Source organism: Triplophysa rosa, linkage group LG14 (genome assembly GCF_024868665.1).
Source record: "Triplophysa rosa linkage group LG14, Trosa_1v2, whole genome shotgun sequence".
NCBI classification, from domain to species: Eukaryota; Metazoa; Chordata; class Actinopteri; order Cypriniformes; family Nemacheilidae; genus Triplophysa; species Triplophysa rosa.
In genome coordinates this window covers 16,460,823-16,473,161 of record NC_079903.1, presented here as the reverse complement: position 1 = coordinate 16,473,161, position 12,339 = coordinate 16,460,823, and the positions used below count along the sequence as shown (strand labels likewise).

Genomic DNA, 12,339 nt, shown 5'->3' with positions numbered 1-12,339 from the left:
CATGTGGCAATGTGCTGAAGAAATGCCAGGGGGCTGATAAGGACCGAGACGAGGTGACCCTGAGATCAGAGGTTATGTTCATGGATAAAAAGGAAGGCCGATTGGCTAGTCTGTCTACTCCTGTAAGCCTAAGCACAACACGGGCCATAAGAAGTGAGCAGAGAGAGATCGTTTTTTACGATATAAGCAAACATGAAAGATTCATGAAATGGCATGCTCTTTAGAAATCTTAATAGTCAAATAAAAAGTGCATAAAAATTGCTCCAATATTGAATTTTTCATATAAGCTAGAGCAGTGGTTCTCAAACTGGGGGCCGTGGTCTCCTCGGGGGCCCCAAGATGGTTTCAGGGGACCACAGAATTTTTTGGCATTTTAGAAATATAGATATTTATCATAAATTTTGTGCAATCAAACATCAGAAAAACAATGCCACCAACCAAAAGAATTGATGTTTTAGCATTGTTTAACTGAATATTTTCTTGGTTTAATTAAAATAAATTTTAAGTTTAAGATTATAAGTCTTTATTTGCTGGGCCGCAAAGCAATGCACTCTACACAAAGTAGGCCTTACAACAAAAAAGTTTGAGAACCACTGAACTAGAGATCTATTCACACTGTAGAAATTCATGATTTACAGCAATATTTATATTTCTAATAAGCATAACCTTCCTGATTTCCACAAGAACATATTCCACTCCAAGCGCTGGAAACTTAGTTTATAGGACCTTGTTTTCCACAGGTGAAAATAGGTCACACAGTCTTCCACTTTCTTAACTGGACAAAAGAAAAGTTCAACACAGTTTTATCACATAACTCAGCAGAGACCACCTTCATTAACCCCAGCGCAGAGAGATCAAGCTCTCATATTGCCAGATGTGCTTTCGAGCTCTTATCAGGAGGCATGTACAGTATGTGAGACAGGCTGATCTTAATTAAATACTGCTCCTACCCAAAGGCTATGCAGCACATTCGTTTTTACTCACTTCACGGCTGCCTTCTCTATTCATGGAGGAGATTATTTCAGCGGCTAATGGCGAAGGACTTTGAAAATCCCTTGCCTTATTAAGTAACATATTGTGCCTCATGCTATCTTAAGCAAATGGTTTCGCTGGAACAAGCTAGAATTCGAGGCGGAGACCTAACACCACAGCGCTGGCCGTGACAGGTTACCCCGAATCGGTTCTATATGTTGATTTACTTGTTAGGTAGCAAATGGTGCTTGTTGCATTTCTCAATTCGCAGTCGACAACATTAGCATCTCTTGACCATAAATTAAACTTATGTTATTATTTACTCACTCTTGTTCCACATCTGTGTGAATTTCCGTGAAAAGTAAAACACAAAAGAATTTCTGAATTATGCTTTTTAACCATAAAAAAACGTGGATGGGAAAACTGATTTTGTTGTTTATGCATGCGAGAAAGTCATAGGTTTAGCATGACAAGAGTGAGTAAATAATGAGAGAAAAATGAAAAATAAAAAACATTTTTGGGCAACTATGTTTTGTGTAAACACTAGTTTATTAGCTTATTCCTTACTGTTGTTAGGCCAACTATCATTTTTACTGAAGTACCATAGCTAAACGGTTACATTTGCTAACTTGCCAATAGTTGCATTTGCTAACACTGTCATCAAAAGCCTGAGGTTACTAGTGTACCAATAACTGCAGAAACTATGGTACTTTGGAGGAAAGGGAAAGAGCCACACTGGCTCCATGTAACAAGCTAGTGTAAAAATAGACATTTGTGCGCTGGAAAATGTTCTTGTGCTGGCCTGAGTGTGCTTTGTGCCTTTCACATACCTTCCAGCCTGCGAACCGCCTGCCGAACCCTCGCTCGACCTTCAGCCGAGAGAGAGGCAAACACAGTTGACCTGCCACTAAACTTTCCCGGCTGGATGATAAGCGCTTGTTTAATTATATTCATCTACATGGATCTGACATTGTTCCAGGATGATGTCAGAGCTCAGCAAGGTTAGCAGAGCTGAAAGTGGATGGGAATGTTTTAAAGCCACCCACTGCAGCACTTTGCAGGCAGCAACTTTATTTTCTGCTTTGCTCCACGAGCACAGAGGGCAGCTTCACTATCCGCTGTTATCAAGGGCATCTGCCGAACGCAAGCAAAGTGGCTGAGATAGTTCCGAGCGATTTCTTTAAAGAGACATAAATGTCACTCAGACGTGAAATATGACTAGCTGTGTTTGCTAATAACGTCACAATATCATCTGTGAAAATTTTATATCTGTTGAAAGTTTGAAATGTAAGTAAAAAAATCACAATATCGATAAAGTGAAACGTCAGATGTCTTTTGGGTATCTACATGAAGGACATATGCATGTTTTCATGACAACAGCGGGCACTGTGAAGTGATCACTCAAAGGCAGGTCAATTCCCTGTGATAGATAGGTTTACATGTGCGTGCACCTCAGGGGGAAGAGTGCGCACGGGCGCTATAAAACATCTTTAATGGCTGAACCGGGTGCTGGCCCAGTCTTCATCTCATTTACAGGCAAGTTGGATGTTTTATCACCTTCAGCTCTCCTTGCTAGCCTCGCCGCCCACACCAAGCGAGCGGACGGATGAGCAGACCCGAGCGCGAATTATATCATTGCCCTTATTTACGCCATTCAAACGTTTTCAGGTCATCTGTAATCTCCTTATAATCAGCGAGGTCAAACCACAAAAAGTGCACATCGTTTCAAAGAGCAGGCCGGCTGAATCAGACACGTCTAGCTATGAGTATCAGGCGCTAGCTGAGGTTACATAAGCAAAAAATTGGCACATAAAAGCTCAAAATTGTCACGACTGCTGTGCATAATGAGGGTTAACTGAACCGTGTCTGAAATTGGGTCACCGCAGTAGACCCAAGTCGTGGTCTGGTTTGCACGGGTCACGTCGACGCTTATCAAAAGGGTATTAAGGTCGTAACTGTCATTTTGGATTAACACAAATATCCCTAGATTCGCTTTGAAAAGAGACTGATTTGCCTGCAAGTGCACTCTCAGAGCAAGTTAACCCAACACACGTTGTTTGTGAGATCACACTGGACTAAGATTTTGTGTCTTACCGTCGAAATCTAGATGAAAAAAAGTGTATAGACAGATTGAATAATAAGGTTGTGCTATCAGCAAGATTTAACTATGCAACAAGTAGCCTCTATTTCATGCACTTTGGCCCAAATAATTCCACCATAGCTTAGCAGTTCTGATATTGTGTTCCAGTTCCTTTCTGCTGATGCCACAAATGAACGCAGCACTCTGCAAAAAAAGTTACCATGAGGTCTGAGATACAAACAACAGCCATTAAAGTTTTCAGTGGCAGGGTTTAAAAAAACCTTTCTTATAATGACGCTGTGGGTTAAGTGTTTGGTGGTGGGATACGTCATCATTTTTCTGCCTTAGGCTCAAGGCATTCTGACATCTAGCCTCTCATCATGCAACCCTGTGTGATATACCTTAAGAAAACAGGATAGAAACCACTAGAGCTGGGCAATATATCAAATGTTGGATATTAGCATGATAATTGTGCTGCTGAATATATAAAATTACAGAATACAATATAGTTGAAAATGAAGATTAATGTGCCAAAGATGGCACTAGTAGACCCTCCCCCTTTAGGTCTCTCAAGCGGCGCAAAACATAGAGTAACAAAACATACAGAATCATGTTTTTAGGGGAAAAAGGAAATTCCAGAATCCCTTCCAATTATTCTAGAGCAAAAGCAAAAATATATATCAAGGATCGTCAAAATTTAAAAAGATATTAAGATATCAAATTGTACGTATAGACCATTTTGGAAAACTTAAACAATGCTGGTCCAATGCTGGTCCAGAAGAACGTCCTGTTTCAGTTTTTAACACTGCACAAATGTTTGAAAAACTACAACCAACAGAACATTTATAACCAAATCAAAATGTAAGATATGTATGTAAGATTTACTAAATAAAATTAAAATGAATCTAGAAGTGCTTCTTGACCGGTGTTTACATCCTGCGATGTGGTCAATATCGCCCAGCCTCGTAACCACCATAAAAACAAAAGAATACCCTCCTAACCTCACAAAACTCAGATTTGGTCTGCCCAACTTTGAATGTTATTTAAATCTTTGTAAAAATGGCAGACATGAATAAATCTGCTAAAAATAAGATTTAGGCACAAAATCTAATGCTTAAGACGTAAGACACAAAACCCCCACAAAAAATAATGATCATGATTTTCATCCCAATTATCTTATAAAAGGAAATTGTGTGTGCTTTGACAGTCTAACACAAAGCTTTCTTCCCAAAGCCTTGTTTTTCCCTCGGCTTCAGTTCATAATTAACCCAAATCACTGGCCAGGGAAAGATCATGTGTCCTGACCTGACAAAACAGCTTATTAAACCGTGCTTGACCTTGGTGTGACTCTTAAAGTGGATGTCAACCTTGAACTGCAGATGACACACCACCGTCAAACGCCCTTAATTCACTCAACACAGCCGGCAGGATCAGGTTTCGGGCCTCATTATTGGAGATGCCCACTAAAAATACACAAATGAACAGTAAAGTGCTGTTCAAAATCAGCCTGCATGATAATTATCTCAGCCTCTTTTCTACACACAACAGCAAAAAGTCGTGCGTCGAAGGCCGGGACAAAGTGCGCAATTCAGCTTCTGTTTCTGATTGCCGCTGAGCACAATGTGACACGTTTGATTCCACGGAATCAGCAATTGATATAATAATTGATGGCGAAGCAAGAACATTTCGCAAAATGCTAATTGCTTCGGTTGAAGCACGATCCCTGTCCATTGCCATTGCCAACCTCGTTGAGTCGCCAGGTTACTTCCGTTTACACTGAAATGCCTTCCGTTTACACTGAAAAGTTCACGCACATCCACATATGAAATCACTATGCATGCAAACTAAAGCGTGTCATTTTATTTAAAAGTGTGCATTATATTTAGTATATGTGCGAGAGTTTTATAGATGTGTATGTACGCAGAGTTTGTATGTATGTGCAAGTGTTTTATACATGTGTATGTACGCAGAGTTTGTATGCATGCGCGAGTGTTTCATAGATGTGTATGTACGCAGAGTTTGTATGTATGCGTGAGTATTGTATAGGTGTGTTTGCGCGCATCGAGTTTATACAGTATGTATGCGCGAAAAAGTGTACATGCATGCATTACTAACATAAGATGTATTAGTATGGATTTCACATTAGTGCGCACATGTTTTTCTTATGTGTTTGCTTGAACATCCAATAGTATACATGTATATGTGAGCAATGTATATGTGTGTATGCACGCTTTTATATATGTATTCATAAGCGCAGTTTGATTTAAACCCTATACGGCGCCTCATAGTTTGACCAGGACACGATTGCCGCTTCCAAGGTCTCGCCGAGCCTCTTTCTTTAATATGCACCGCTTGGGGGAAGGGTAACGGATGTTCAGATTTACCGATGATGACTATCAAATGAAAAAAACATCTGCTCCTCTGTGATGGATGAGGTGACACTTTTTGTTCAAAGAGCGAGGGTGGCAATAAAACCTTTAACAAAACAAAACGAAAAGCACAAATGACCAAAACAAAAAGACTACACCTCTATAGCAAAGCAAGAATTAACATATCAAGGTGGCACAGTACTGTAATGTTTACCCAGCTGTCCCTGGTCTTTCCAACACCGCGGATTCCTTCCACAGTCCAAACACGGAGGGCAACCAGACTACGGCAAAAAAAACGTACAAGCTGAACTCAACAAAAACGCATCCCCCGGGTAACAGCATTAACTGCACACCCACTACGTGTTATGGAGTGGTGAATGCTGTTGCCCGGTAACAGATTAGCCTAGTTTATGCTTTAGTACTGTGGATCCTCTGGCCACTGCCACTTGCTCTCGGCCAAAGGTCTTTCCAACGCTAAATAGGCCTTGACCATGAACTGACTGGCTCTTAAAATATTCACAAAAACATGTCTGTGGTGTACATAACACCATATCAGAACCATATAAACACATTAGTTCTGTAATCCATGTTTGAAAAGGCATTAAGAACTACAGGGCAGGTTTCCTCGGAACACAAGCCCTTTTTGTAGATCTACATATTTTTTTTATTGCAGCTTGCTAATGAAAACAACACCATCTCTGTTGCTGATAGGGTTGGGCGATGTCTACCAAATTGGCATCGGACGATGCCTACAGTGAAACATCACAATGGACGATGACATCGGGGGGGGCAGGGCGAGGCGGGGGTTGGGTTGGGGTATATCAGTTTGCTAAATGGCCATCTGCCAAAACATTAAAAACAATTATATCAATGCTCCAGACTGCGACCAAAACACATTTTGTGACCAGTTTTCAAGACAGCATGATTTTTTTTCACAAGTACTTGCACATGTGCAACCTGCAAATTTGGAATTTCGTCCGGTTGTTATTTCATGTGGAAAGACGAGTAGATTGTGAGCCCACCAGTGTAGGCTGTGTGTGTGTGTGTGTGATAAGTCAACTGCGCGGGTCACGTGGTACTGATGTTTCCCGCTGCCATTGCGGACGCACACAGTTCAAGTCGTCATTGACAAGTTTACACACACACAACGTGAGCGCATTAATACGATTCACTGTTTGCGTTCACTTTCTACGTCCGTCTCCGTCTCGCACACACATGCGTCGCGCAGCTTCCAAATCATAGTCAACTGCGGATAAGCATGAATGGACGAGCTTGACACATGCGCAGAATGTGGACTCGGCTGTCAACATTTGTCTTGGGAATGTGCTGTACGCGTATGCGGACGGGATGTGCGGATGACCGCGGACCCTCCTGATGACGAAAATTGCATCATGCAGGGGAATCACAATGCCAGCCCAACATTGTGATGGCTGCCAGCCATCGGCGATGGACGATGCCATCGTTTATCGTCCCAACCCTAGTTGCTGATACTTTTTACTTTATTTAAGCATTTTAGCCCTTACATCAGTGCTATGGACATGTATGATACCTCATCTCATGAGGTTTTTTGAGATGTATTACCTTCCAAACACTTTCAGACTTAAAGGGATAGCTCACCCAAAATCAACCTCATGTCATGACAAACTTGCATAACATTCTTTCTTCCGCAGAACACAAATATTTTGAAGAACGCTGGTAACCGAACAACACTGGATGCCACTGACTTTCACTGTATGGACAAAAAGACACTGAGACCATTCTCAAAATATCTTCTTTTGTGTTCCACAGATGACAGAAAGTCGTGAGGGTGACTACACAATCTTCATTTTTGAGTGAACTATCCTTTTTAAATCAAGACCTCTTGAACTAAAGGAGAGACCTGAACTATATCTAGGGTCCAGAAAAAGACTTTGAGATAAGCTGTTTTGACTTGGGCTAACAAGCAATCGACTTAGGAGAACACCCTTGGAATCACAAAGCAACATGTTATAAACTTCTCTGAACACCTGGCAAATACCCAGAATGTCCATGCACAATAATAGGGAGTTTTGCACAGACAAATACCACTTACAGTTTATTTGGAAACTGTAAAGACCTAGTTTTTCTTACCATCTCGTCTACTGCAATCTGTGTCAATTTTGTGATTTTGGTACACCTAATATGGTTCACTCGCTTTTAGCAACAACAGCCATGGTACTTGACACTAAAATGAGTGCGTAATACTAGAATATATTGAATTGTCTTGTCTTGACTGATCGAACACAGTGTTCCCTTGGCCATAATAGGTTCATTCGCTAGCTGTGGAGTCCCATTTTGTAAAACAGAGAGTGTCCGTTAGGAAATAAATCCAAACTTGTCTCTGATGATTCAACATCTACAAAGGCCAATACTCTGTAATACAAGCACACAGGATTTACATTTTAAAACCATGACACCATAATGTTTTTTCACTGTGTGATATAGATTAGCAGCTAATGAATTCTTTTTAATTAACTCCTAAGAAACACATTTAAGGTCTAAGTTCACGCTGTGCATCATTGTCCTGATGTGCGCATCATCAAGCTGTCTTTGTCTCTTAGAGCAAATTGTTCTAACTTCAGATCTTATCGAACTTGGCACACATAATGCAGACTGAAAAATCACCAGTGGTACCACACGGCTCCTTCGAAACCTCACCGCGCCTGACAGAAACTGTTAGACACCGGTCTCGACCACAAAGACACTGGGATGGAGACCGAACAGTGTGCTCGCTTGCCATGATCCTAAAATGTGGTTACAGTGATTCTTGCACCTAACCTCGTTTCACGTTCCTCTCAGCATGGCGATAAATCCATTACCTCTGCCTCACGTCCACTGCACAAACTGCTGTCCCCTCTCGCCATATATCAATCTCCTCAGTCATTCATAAATTCTAAAAATCCCCTTTTAGTTAATTGCAGGACCAATTTAATTTCTAAAAAAGCCCCCGAACACCAAGTTTAATGAAGTAGGAATACGTCTGCCACCGACTACGCCGTTCTGCCGCGGTGGCTGGTGTGAGTGGATGAACAGTGAAGGATGCTTGCATTAGAGGCATATAATTATGTGAGGGTGAGGCACTTCACAGCCTCGGCTTATTGTAGCAGACACAATGCCCTTGCCTGAGCTCTGTAGGCTCCAGAAAGGACAAGCAACTAAGAAGTTGTGAAGGACAATTCCTCCTAATAGGGTATCACTGCGGCGGCCTTGGACTCCGAATTCTCTGCTCGACAGGGTACATGCATCAATCCGTCAACCCAGCCACAGACAGCCCTGTAACCTTCAAAAGTCTCGGGATCGGTGAGGAATGATTGGCATTCGAGTGAGCCACTTTTCTCAGTGGACTTTGCTTCGTCTAACCAAAGGTAGTTAAATTAAGACACCATTGAATAACAGTCTTAAGTCCAATTTAACCATCGCCCCTACTGTGTCCTCTCAAGCCTCCAATTATGCTGATCCTACCACATGGTGACCTGCAAGAACCTTTATCCCTACAGCCATTAAAGCTGTCTAGAGACGTGCTGATCGGCTGGTATGATCGGACTGGCTGATATATATTTGAAATGATCAGCTGAACTATTCCATTTCAAAATTGATCTGAAAACGAAGGGGAAGGGGTAAGGGGTGGAGTGAGCTGTTGGTTGCAATATGCAACCTCACCGCTAGAAAATCTTTTTCAATTCTTTATTACAAATTCAGACAGTAATCAAAATACAGATTTTTCCTACACAGTAACCGAACCAAATTTGATCCATTTTTGATCCAAAATGGCTAAAAAACCTCCAATTTTATTGGCATGTTTTGTAGGCATGTAGTGTTTACTAGAAAACCTGGTGAAGACACATTTAAGGGAAAACTGACAGTCAACAGTTCTGCTCTAAAACTAAAAGAAATTAGTTGCTTTTCATATCTAATTCAGCCGTTTCCTTCTCTAATTTGACCATTCTTAGCCAACAAAAGCGGCAAAGTACACCAAACTATATGTGTATGCCAATATGGCAATGCTATGAACAACTAAGTGTTAACACAAAGTTAAGAATAGCAGGCACATGTGCCATAAATCGCATACCTAATATTGGTCTACTCTATAAAAACATCACTGATACACATCGCTCGCCTCGGTCTGACATTTCTATTCTACAGATGGAAAAATCATTTCTGTGGTGCACTGCTGACAGATGAGCTGGCACACCGAGACATGATTTAAGATGCTTCTTTTCCTCTTGCCCTCCACTTTTGCTTACGCAATTAGTTTAATACAAGACTCTTTGCTTGCATTTGTCTTTTTTTTACCACCCCCCTCCACGGACCAAAACACGAGCCAATTTAAGAGGCACTGTAAATGTCTTCTTAAAAGCTGCTGCAGTGCTGAGATCTCTGCTAGCGTGCTATCATTGATCCCTGATGTTTACAAGATCACGTTCAGCCGGTCATCTCCTCAACAAGCCGTTGCTTGCGTGTGCACCTCTCCTCCTGATTTATCTGACCCCAATCTGAGAGTGCACGGGCTGTAATTTTTTTGCAAACTATGAATAATGTACTTCAATCTCCATTATGGCCAATCAATTATAGGTTATGATTGAGGGGTGTGGTGACCTCCTGTCCAGTAGATGAACCTGTCATTATCCTATGAACAATGAACCCCTTCGATCCGCAGACACACACACCACATTTTTACTCCATCCTTCCATTTCCTCATCCTGCATTTTTTTCTAAATGGCCTTTACCGTTCTGCCCTGTGCAAAACGACAGGAGTATTACTGTCTCCCTCTGTCAACTGCCTACTCCGAAATGGTCAAAGTCCAGTTACCAGAGATTCGTAATTCAATTTGTAATATGATAAACTGGGAGGGTAATAATATTACAGAACAAAGGCAACAGAGCAGGAGTTTGCAAACCTCTATGGGGGACTATGTGAACATTTGGGCTGTTGACTAAATACAGAAAAGACCTTCAAACCCTCAATTTGACTTCTTCAGATGAACACTATCTGAAGTGTTTCTTCAACTGGTATATTGATAACTAACAGCAATGTTAACAATAAGGAATGTTAAGGAATAAGGAATGAAGAACTCACTTTCAAATACAGAAAACATGACTCAAAATTGATTCAACACACAAATAATATCATTAAATAGTCGAGATATCCATTTTTTTTACTACTTCTCTGACATTATTGTTTACAAAAGCTTTTTTCACAGCTATTTAAGACATATTTTATAAAACAAACCACACAAGTTTGGAAAGAACACATTAAAGTAATGGCTGTGGGTAGTAAGCTTTGCAATTTACATGTCAACGTGATCTTAAGCAAGCCGTTCAAATACAAACATTTGAAACTTTTCAGAGCAGAAGAAACAAAGACCTGATGTAGAGAGATAATACTTTTGATTCAGTTACTCTTTACAAGAACATCAACATGTACACAGCGGACCGTATTCATATCCTAATAAAGTCAAATATAGTGTTCTTGCAGATTATAATGTACAGTATATTTCATTCAATACTCCATACTGTCCAAGCAAATAAGATATATATTCTAACATACTCATGAGTCACCCGAGCACTACAAAGTAAGGATCCTGTTGTTAAACACGTAAAATGTTAAAAGGTAACAACGGCCCAAAGTATTCGTGTTCGATCATCATGAAGAAATGCTCAATAAATGAATCTGACCATATAATAATGCTTTGCATGTGAGCTGAACAAAATATTACTTATAAAACTCACAGTTGAATTTATAGCTGGTGAGATGCTTGTTTCTTGAAACAATATTTCAGAGCACTTTAAAGACCTCACACAAGCATTTGAAGAGTCTCTGTTTGACTAAACATAAACTATGAGGTAAGCAAGGTATCACAGTCATTCTGTATTCACAGTCACGTTTGTAATGTCTCCACAGTGCTTTGCTGTACTAAACGCAGACACAAATGCACTGTTTTATCATTTATTATTATGCATGTTATGTTCTTATGTAGGATAATTGTAAAAATTGTGTTTGCCATTACTATTGTGATTTTGTTGTCATGTTGTATGATCGCATGCATTAGATAGAACAACCCACATATTTGTGCAAACCTGCTTGTAAACACTCAACGGATAAAAATCACGAAGACACAAAATGGAAACGTCAGCTCCCACCACCCCATCACCAACGTGTGACATATATAACCCTGTCACCCTGCCTATTTTATATACGCACAAGCCGCTACACAATAAAATGCATTGCGGATTCAGCCTTCATTGCCGGAGCGTTCATACGATAAACCATAAATGACAACTGAAATCTTATTTTGAGATACAGATTTACCTGTTCAGACGCTGAAACAAGAGATTCCCGTTGAAAATGATGCTGCATTCAGGAACTACTCGGAAACATGCACGCGATATTCTCTTAACGATCAATTCAGTTCAATTCACGGAAGAGAGAATGGGGCTGGCGATGTCTATCACATATGCCGTTCCTACTGCTTCTGAGTCATGCAGTCAGTCGATTGACTGAATTGTTTATTCAAGGTATCCCCGGCACTCTGCATTGCCATGTTCACTCCTCCTACCCTCAGCATGGACGCTCGACCGATTCCTCGAACGAATCGTTCTGGAGTGATTCAATCCAACCGGCTCATAAAGCGTTTCTAAATAACCCGACGGTACAAAAATACACAACGGTATGATGCTCGTCAAATTTAAACACTAGATGATAACAAACATTGCAACCAACGTTGTAATAATATAGCATTGATTCTCCTTCAAAGACAAAATTGAATGCGGATCTGCTTGGTAAGAATGTTTTACCTTTTTCATTTTGTTTGTTTGATTATAGTTGACAAGTCACGTTTTATTGTGGTAGGTAGCAATAATTTGGTGTAGGCTAATTATAATCACCATACGGCAAAATAA

At 40.5% G+C, this 12,339-nt stretch overlaps 1 protein-coding gene across 1 annotated transcript in view; it reads right to left on the bottom strand.

Annotated features, from left to right (window-relative positions):
• nrip1a (nuclear receptor interacting protein 1a) overlaps window positions 1-11,995 on the bottom strand; it is a 32,414-nt gene extending 20,419 nt beyond the window's left edge. Inside the window, exon 1 of the mRNA XM_057351576.1 lies at window positions 11,750-11,995. The gene's annotated coding sequence lies outside the window, so the exon portion shown is untranslated. The remainder of the gene's footprint in view (window positions 1-11,749) is intronic.
• Window positions 11,996-12,339: the final 344 nt, after the last annotated feature.